A 10000-nucleotide genomic window follows, 5' to 3' on the forward strand; every position below is an offset into this window, starting at 1 on the left:
AAGATGAGGCGTAGGGTGATGGAGATGAGGCGTAGGGTGATGATGATGAGGCGTAGGGTGATGATGATGATGAGGCGTAGGGTGATGATGAAGATGAGGCGTAGGGTGATGATGATGATGATGAGGCGTAGGGTGATGATGATGATGAGGCGTAGGGTGATGAAGATGAGGCGTAGGGTGATGATGATGATGAGGCGTAGGGTGATGATGAAGATGAGGCGTAGGGTGATGAAGATGAAACAAAGGCTGAATGCCAATCAATCAACAGACAAAAAAAAACACAACAACAAAGAAACAAAAAATTCTAAAATAGAAAGAAAAGAAACAAAGCCAACAAGAGCTAACGATGTAAACTAACCAATGTGTACAACTGAACTCCGCACTGCTGTTACTATTGCTTTCTCTTCTCTCTCTCTCTGTGTGAGAGAGATTACAGTTCTATTTGTTATCTATTCTTTTCACAATCGTCATCATCATCATCATCATCATCATTATCAGCAGTGGAGTGATGGCCTAGAGGTAACACGTCCGCCTTGGAAGCGAGAGAATCTGAGCGCGCTGGTTCGAATCACGACTCAGCCGCCGATATTTTCTCCCCCTCCACTAGACCTTGAGTGGTGGTCTGGACGCTAGTCATTCGGATGAGACGATAAACCGAGGTCCCGTGTGCAGCATGCACTTAGCGCACGTAAAAGAACCCACGGCAACAAAAGGGTTGTTCCTGGCAAAATTCTGTAGAAAAATCCACATCGATAGGAAAAACAAATAAAACTGCATGCAGGAAAAAATACAAAAAAATGGGTGGCGCTGTAGTGTAGCGACGCGCTCTCCCTGGGGAGAGCATCCCGAATTTCACACAGAGAAATCTGTTGTGATAAAAAGAATGACAAATACAAATAATAGCAACCAGAACAATAGTAGTAGTAGTAGCAGCAGCACCAGCAGCAGCGGTGTGATATTTATCTTCGTGTGGCACAAATCAAGTGATAGTTATCTCTGACCGGGCAAGACACTGCAGTCTCTTTCTTTCTCTCCTTCTTATTGGTTCATTGTCAACTCACTGCACAGTGGTTTAGACACGTGGACACGCATTCCTTCTTTTCTCTCTTTCTTACCTGTGGTGGCGAAAGCCACAGCAAAAACTCCCAGCAGTAACATTTTTGTCCAGGTGGGCAGTTTGCTGAGACACAGGGTGTGTGAGTGTCAGCTGTTCGAGGGCTTTTTATATATCGTGCCTGGCTGGCCGTTGAACTGAACTACAGTGACCCCACACCACCCGTGTGTGTGTGTGTGTGTGTGTGTGTGTGTGTGTGTGTGTTCCTGCCACCGAAACTCATGACGAAACTGACCCAGGGGACTACACGTTTTCAAAAGAACCGAGGATTCAACAGATACATATTGCTGATATTAACCCCTGATCTTTTGAGCCTTGGTGAAATAAGACCAGTTCAGCATTAATCTGAATTGCAGCTACTACTTTTTTTTTTGGTGTAGTTTTATGTGGTATGACTGATTGTTTTGAACAAAAGGGATGTCACCCATACAGAGAGTATAGACGTCCCAATGAAGCACGACAGCTGCATGGCATCCTGATCTGTCTGTCACTTTTATCACAGGGAGATGACAGCTTTTACTGACAAATATAGTCGTCAGAAGCAGCAAATGGGTTAAAAAAAATTAAGGTGTTGTACCCTGAAAGTACTTAAAACAAGACAACGACAATCTCAGCTTTCTAAACAACCAGACGAGAGGTTTGAGGGGAAGGGGCCGGGGGGGAGGGGGGAAGGGGGGGAGGGGGGGTGGGGTGGGGTGGGGTGGGGGGCAAGATAATAGGAGGATAAGTGTGGGGGTAGGGATGGGGGATGGGTTTGAACGGAGATGATCCCATAATAGTTTAGCCCTGAGATGTCAGTGACAACGTCTTGGTATCTAAACTTGAATGGTTTGAAAGATGCAAACCCATGTGTGTAGGCTGTGTTTACGCAGTGGTGAATCTGAGTTACTTTGCAAGAGTAGGATCCCCCCCCCCACCCCCCCAGTGAAATATGGATTAGAACCTTGATTCAATCGGAACGTTGACCTGTTATAATAAGGTTTAATGACAATTCAATGTGTGTGTACGTGTGGGGGAAGGGGGGAGGGCGAAATCTCCAACTTAAAATTTTTTTTTTTTACCGTAACACTCAACCAAGGAAATGAAATCGCTAAATCAATCAACGAATCAATCAGTCAGTGATCAATGATTCAGTTGCAGTTAGTATTGTGAGTGGAGCCTTGTAGGTGTTTTCTAAGTTTCGGGAATTGAGAGTAAAACGTCATTTAAATTTTTTTAATTTTTTTTTTATTAATGACATTGATAAAAGAAATATACATTCACACACACACACACACTGACACACACACACACACTGACACACACACACACTGCCACACACACACACACAGCCACCACCCACCACCACCACTACATTGATCACATAAGCAATCGTGACTGTTGTTCCTTTGATGCAGCCGCAAACCAAGGCCATGTCAGGGCAAGCCAGACAGAAGGGAGATAACGCAGTCCGCGACCGAGAATTATCAAAGCTTGTACGTGCACATTTGCTGATTTCTTCTCCCAAAAGAAGTATGTTCCATTTTGTGCACCAATAATCCCAAGGTTGTTTTTGCTGATTTGTTGTGTTGGTGACAAAATTATTTGGTAGCTCTGTTCCAATTTTATTTCGATGTTGTTTCATAAAAACAGATTTGCGCAGCTTTCTCCTTGTACATAAATGTTTGCCTGTCCTTAACGTTTGGTCGCTGTGTTTAATAAATTTGTTGTTTTGGTGACATGAGTTACTCTATTCCGATGTTGTTTCCCATCATTAAACAGGTGGGAGGTGGTAGAATGGTTAAGACGCTCATCTGCCGATTCAGTGCCCGTGAGGGTCTGGGTTCCAATCCCGCTCTCGTCCCTTCTCCCAAGTCGGACTGGAAAATCAAACTGAGCGTCTATGTCCATTCGGATGAGACGATAAACCGAGGTCCCGTGCGCAGCAAACACTTAGCGTACTGAAAAAGAATCCATGGCAACAAGAGTTGTCCTGTGGCAAAATTCTGTAGGAGATATCTGTCTTATCTGTATCTTGTGTGTATGTATGCGTGGATGATTGGTGTTGTTATCATGTGCTACCATTCAAATTGCACAGACACTTGGTAATATTTACACCGGTTTAATCCACCATCTTGATCCAGATATATCGTCACGCTTCCTGTGACCTTTGACTCTTTATAGTAGTTATTTCCCTTGTGTTACTATCTAGGTATAGACACGACAATATCCACTCTGATAGGTAGACAAATATAATACGCAAACACCGAAGGCCTGACTAGGGATGTTTGGGTTATGTTGCTTGTCAGGCATCTGCCTAAAAATGGTGGTGTGGTGTAGGCCTGGATGATTTTGTCCGAACGCACTGACACCTCCTTGAGAGACAAACTGAAACTGAAACAGACTTCAAAGCACTCAACTAATGAACAGACTATAAATAAATAAATAAATAAATAAATCAACGAAACGATCACCTGGTTTGTGCTCATGTAAGCTTGCTAGAGGCTCAGTGCCTTTCCCAGAAAGACATTTTTATTATTTTTATGCCTTGTGTCCAACAAACTCTCAACACACACACACACACACACATGTATACATACATACATACACACACAGACACACACACACACACACACACACACACATATATATATATATATATATATATATATATATATATATATATATATATGTGTGTGTGTGTGTGTGTGTGTGTGTGTGTATTGTAGGCCTCCTTCGGTCATGGCTGACCATGGATAGAGTATACCCGATCTAATGTCTAATTGGGCTGTCTGCTTGGACCAAGCAGCGTCGCCTGTGACTGTAGAGACCGATGCGAGAGAGACAAGTCTCTGTCGCAGCGGTCACATGTGTAAGCTGATGCTGGTCTGTCGGCTGCCGTCCCTTTTCTGCGAGCTCGCTTTTCTGCTGCAGCAGCTGACAGTTTGTCCTCACCAATCCGTAGCTGATTCTTGAGAGTGCTTCTCTCTCTCTCTCTCTCTCTCTCTCTCTCTCTCTCTCTCTCTCTCTATATATATATATATATATAAACTGTAATTTAAATGGTAGAAAACATATTCGAAATATTATATAGTGATGTCGCTCTTCTGTTTCCGAAGTTTAATATGATATAACCTGCTGCAATTTCAAATAGTGGGAAAACTATTTATTTGCTTAATTATCTATTTCAAATACTGTAATTGCGATACTGCTGTTCTAATTTCGAATTTGACTACAGTGGTTGGAAGTAATTAAAGCTAAGAGGAAGTGTTAAGTCTGTTATTCAACATCTGTTCAGCTTACAACAACACACTGTATGTGTACTCGAGTTGATCTGCATTCCCCAGCCACCTAACAACCCGCCTGTCTAACCCTACCCTCATCCACCCACCCACTCGGGCGCAATAACCAAGTGGTTAACGTGTTGGACTTTTAATCTGAGGGTCCCTGGTTCGAATCTCGATATCGGCGCCCGGTGGATAAAGGGTGGAGATTTTTCCGATCTCCCAGATCAACGTTATGTGCAGACCTGCTAGTGACTGAACCCCCTTCGTGTGTATACGCACACAGAAGATCAAATAGGCACGTTAAAAATCCTGTAATCCATGTCAGCGTTCGGTGGGTTATGGAAACATGAACATACCCAGCATAAACACCCCCGAAAACGGAGTATGGCTGCCTACATGGCGGGGTATATAAACAAAACGGTCATCCACGTACAATGTTACATGTCTGTCTGAGTGTGTGTGTCTGTGCCAGAAATCTGATTGAATGGTACAGGAAACGAATGATGAGCGCCCTATGGCAGCCGTCAGTCAGCTGTACCCAGGTAGAAAGCCTGATGTGCATATGGCTCCGAGTTTGTAAAGCGCTTCGAGCTTGGTCTCCGACCGAGGATAGGCGCTGTATAAGTATCCATGTCATCATCATCACCAGCCACCCTCATTTCTGTCTTTTCTTATCAGAGAAAACCAAACACACACACGTGTACTTTCTGAGTTCAGAAAGCCCAGTTTAAACGTTATCTCTGCATGAAGGATGTTTCAACAGTAAGTGCAGACTGAAGAACAGGCGAATCGGGGGGAGACCTTGGTTTCAGTTCTTCAAACGTTCTCCTGCACTGATTCCATGTTCGAGGGTTTCGGTGTCCATACGTTCATGGATTTCTTTTCTCTTTTCTTTTGATTCCTGATTTCTGCGAACTTTTCAATTTTGCTTCTGTTTCTGTTTATTTACCTATTTGTTGACATGGTTTATTTCATTTTTGTTTACTGTTGTGTTATTATATATATATATATATATATATATATATATATATAGAGAGAGAGAGAGAGAGAGAGAGAGAGAGAGGCAGTGGGCTTTGTTTCTTTCTTTCTGTTACAGGACCAACATCGACTTGCCAGTGACTGTCGTGGTTGATGCCTGATGCTGGGTATTTTAGTGTCCCCACAACCGACCTAACAGTGACATGGACCACAGGATCTTTAACGCGCGTATCTAATCTTCTGCGTGCCTATACACACAAGTGGGGTTCAGGCATTAGCAGGTTTGCACATGCGTTGACCTGGGAGATCGGAAAATTCTACACCCTTAACCCACCAGTCGCCGTTTGCGAGATTCGAACCCGGGACCCTCAGATTGAAGGTTTAATGCTTCAACCACTCGATTATTGCGCTGGCGCAAGGCTTGCGCAGGTCTGGCATCTGCTTGCTTAAAGAAATTATTTTTAAATTATTTTTTTTATATTAGCAAATGTGGAGTGGCGTATATAGTTCAGTCCGCTTCCTTGAAACTGCAACTGAACCAGAAACTCATGGGAAATGTCGGTGTACGGGTGTACCAAGTGACAGTTTCCCTTTCAGAGAGACAAAAATGAAACAGCGGGAGAAAGATAGTTTACTATCTTGATCTTGATCTTCTTAGACGCTTGAGGCCTGGTAGTGGCCTGTTCTCCGTTCTGGGCTCGTCACAATTCTAACAAGAGAGGCAAGGCCTTCAAGACTCACTTGTGATACACTTAAAAAAAAATCTAATCGTTAAAATGTGTTCTGTATTTGTTATTATAAAGCTTCGCGCTTAAAAAAAAAAGAAAAAAAAAAAAGAAAAAAGAAAAAAAAAGCCCTGTACACTGAGAGTAAAACACACAAGCTTTTTATGTATTGAGTATGATTTCAAAATGTAATGTTTAAGATGTGAAAGATCAGTTTAAAGCAAATTAAGTCCCCTAGCATTATTTACAGAGTACTTTCCCTTTTTTACTATCTGCACCAAAACGTTTGCAAAATAAATAAAAATTCCATGCTTAGCAAAAGAAGTTCCTGTTTGAACAAAAAATGATAATAATGACTGCTCTTGTTGTTGTGTCAGAATATGAGATCAAAGTGCCAGGTTTAGAGAATACAAAAAATATAAATATAACAGTAAATGCAGTTTGCATATAATTAGGCTTTTTAAAAAACAAAAATTTTGTGTCCATCCCGGAGGTGCAATATTGTTTTAAACAAGATGACTGGAAAGAACTGAATTTTTCCTATTTTTATGACTAATTTGGTGTCAACTGACAAAGTATTTGCAGAGAAAATGTCAATGTTAAAGTTTACCGCGGACACACAGACACACGGACACACACACACAGACAACCGAACACCGGGTTAAAACATAGACTCACTTTGTTTACACAAGCGAATCTTCTTCTTCTTCTGCGTTCGTGGGCTGCAACTCCCACGTTCACTCGTATGCACACGAGTGGGCTTTTACGTGTATGACCGTTTTTACCCCGCCATGTAGGCAGCCATACTCAGCTTTTCGGGGGGGTGCATGCTGGGTATGTTCTTGTTTCCATAACCCACCGAACGCTGACATGGATTACAGGATCTTTAACGTGCGTATTTGATCTTCTGCTTGCGTCTACACACGAAGGGGGTTCAGGCACTAGCAGGTCTGCACATATGTTGACCTGGGAGATCGTAAAAAATCTCCACCCTTTACCCACCAGGCGCCGTCACCGTGATTCGAACCCGGGACCCTCAGATTGACAGTCCAACGCTTTAACCACTCGGCTATTGCGCCCGTCCACAAGTGAGTCAAAAACGTGCATACGTGGTTACGACTACAGACTAGTGGTATCACTCTGGGTCGTAAAGGGAGGGAATACTGGCCCAGTGAGTGTCCAAGCGGCCCTTGAAAGCAGCTAGTGTCGGGGTTGTCAGCACCTCTTCTGGGAGACCGTTCCAGGTGTTGATGACTTCGTTCCGCAAAGAAGGCACTCCGAACGTTGAGTCGACAGTGGACTTGCTCTGTTGCTGGAGAGCGTGAACTGTGGCTTGTCCGTCTTGTATATGCCATGGACATATTTGTAGGCCTACTACATCGTACGCCGTGAATAAAAACACCGATTCTGTGTATAAACCCAGATGTCAGTGAGGTGAATAACGTTAAATGTTAAACAGTGAACAACAGCTGTCACTTTCGCTCCTACAAAAAGGACTGTAACTTTTTTTCTCTTTTAATATCAAGTTTCAGTTTCAGTTTCTCAAGGTGCTGTCAATGCGTTCGGACAAATCCATATACGCTACACCACATCTGCTAGGCAGATGCCTGACGAGAGCATAACCTATCAGAGTGTTTTTTTTTTTCTTGACATAATTTGCCAGAAGACACACTTTTGTTGCCATGGTTAGTGCCAAGTGCGTGCTGCACACACAACCTCAGTTTATTCTCTCACCCGGATGGCCAGACGCTCGGTTTGATTTTCCAGTCAAACTTGGGGAAAAAGGGCAAAAGCAGGATTCGAACCCAGACCGACGGGCGCAATAGCCGAGTGGTTAAAGCGTTGGACTTTCAATCTAAGGGTCCGGGGTTCGAATCACGGTGACGGCGCCTGGTGGGTAAAGGGTGGAGATTTTTACAATCTCCCAGGTCAACATATGTGCAGACCTGCTAGTGCCTGAACCCCCTTCGTGTGTAGACGCAAGCAGAAGATCAAATACGCACGTTAAAGATCCTGTAATCCATGTCAGCGTTCGGTGGGTTATGGAAACAAGAACATACCCAGCATGCACGCCCCCGAAAGCGGAGTATGGCTGCCTACAAGGCGGGGTAAAAACGGTCATACACGTAAAAGCCCACTCGTGTACATACGAGTGAACGTGGGAGTTGCAGCCCACGAACGAAGAAGAAGAAGAAGAAGAACCCAGGCCCTGACGGGCACTGTAATGGCAGATAAGTGACTCAAACATTCTGCTGCTTCTCTTCTTCTTCTTCTTCTGCGTTCGTGGGCTTCAACTCCCACGTTCACTCGTATATACGCGAGTGGGCTTTTACGTGTATGACCGTTTTTACCCCGCCATGTAGGCAGCCATACTCCGCTTTCGGGGGTGTGCATGCTGGGTATGTTCTTGTTTCCATAACCCACCGAACGCTGACATGGATTACAGGATCTTTTACGTGTGCATTTGATCTTATGCTTGCGTATACACACGAAGGGGGTTCAGGCACTGGCAGGTCTGCACATATGTTGACCTGGGAGATCGGAACAATCTCCACCCTTTACCCACCAGGCGCCGTCACCGTGATTCGAACCCGGGACCCTCAGATCGAAAGTCCAACGCTTTAACCATTCGGCTATGGCGCCCGTCTTGCTGCTTCTCAAATACCGAAGTTAGGCGCCTATCTCCCAGTATAGTGTCCATGATCTAGAGTCTGGATTATTTTCTATTCCCGCTCTCGCCCTTTCTCCCCAATGTAACTGGAAAATCAAACTGAGCGTCTAGTCATTCAGATGAAACCAAGGTCCCGTATGCAACACACCATTGTCACACTGAAAAAGAACTCATACAGCAACATAAGTGTTATCTTCTGGCAACATTCTGAAGAAGAAATCAACTCTTGATAGGTACACAATTAAACATGCAGGCACTCAATGCCTGACAATTGCATTGGGTTATGCTGCTGGTTAGACATCTGTCTAGATGTGACACAGGGTGAATGGCTATGTCCGAATGCAGTCACGCCTCCTGGGTACATGGCTATGTCCGAATGCAGTCACGCCTACTGGGTACATGGCTATGTCCGAATGCAGTCACGCCTACTGGGTACATGGCTTTGTCCGAATGCAGTCACGCCTACTGCATACATGGCTTTGTCCGAATGCAGTCACGCCTCCTGGGTACATGGCTATGTCCGAATGCAGTCACGCCTCCTGGGTACATGGCTTTGTCCGAATGCAGTCACGCCTACTGGGTATGGCTTTGTCCGAATGCAGTCACGCCTACTGGGTACATGGCTTTGTCCGAATGCAGTCACGCCTACTGGGTACATGGCTATGTCCGAATGCAGTCACGCCTACTGGGTATGGCTTTGTCCGAATGCAGTCACGCCTCCTGGGTACATGGCTATGTCCGAATGCAGTCACACCTACTGGGTATGGCTTTGTCCGAATGCAGTCACGCCTACTGGGTATGGCTTTGTCCGAATGCAGTCACGCCTCCTGGGTATGGCTTTGTCCGAATGCAGTCACGCCTCCTGGATACATGGCTATGTCCGAATGCAGTCACGCCTACTGGGTACATGGCTATGTCCGAATGCAGTCACGCCTACTGGGTATGGCTTTGTCCGAATGCAGTCACGCCTCCTGGGTACATGGCTATGTCCGAATGCAGTCACGCCTACTGGGTACATGGCTATGTCCGAATGCAGTCACGCCTCCTGGGTACATGGCTATGTCCGAATGCAGTCACGCCTACTGGGTATGGCTTTGTCCGAATGCAGTCACGCCTGGGTACATGGCTATGTCCGAATGCAGTCACGCCTCCTGGGTACATGGCTTTGTCCGAATGCAGTCACGCCTACTGGGTATGGCTTTGTCCGAATGCAGTCACGCCTACTGGGTATGGCTTTGTCCGAATG

The sequence above is a fragment of the Babylonia areolata genome, chromosome 20 (genome assembly GCF_041734735.1).
Source record: "Babylonia areolata isolate BAREFJ2019XMU chromosome 20, ASM4173473v1, whole genome shotgun sequence".
Classification (NCBI taxonomy): Eukaryota; Metazoa; Mollusca; class Gastropoda; order Neogastropoda; family Buccinidae; genus Babylonia; species Babylonia areolata.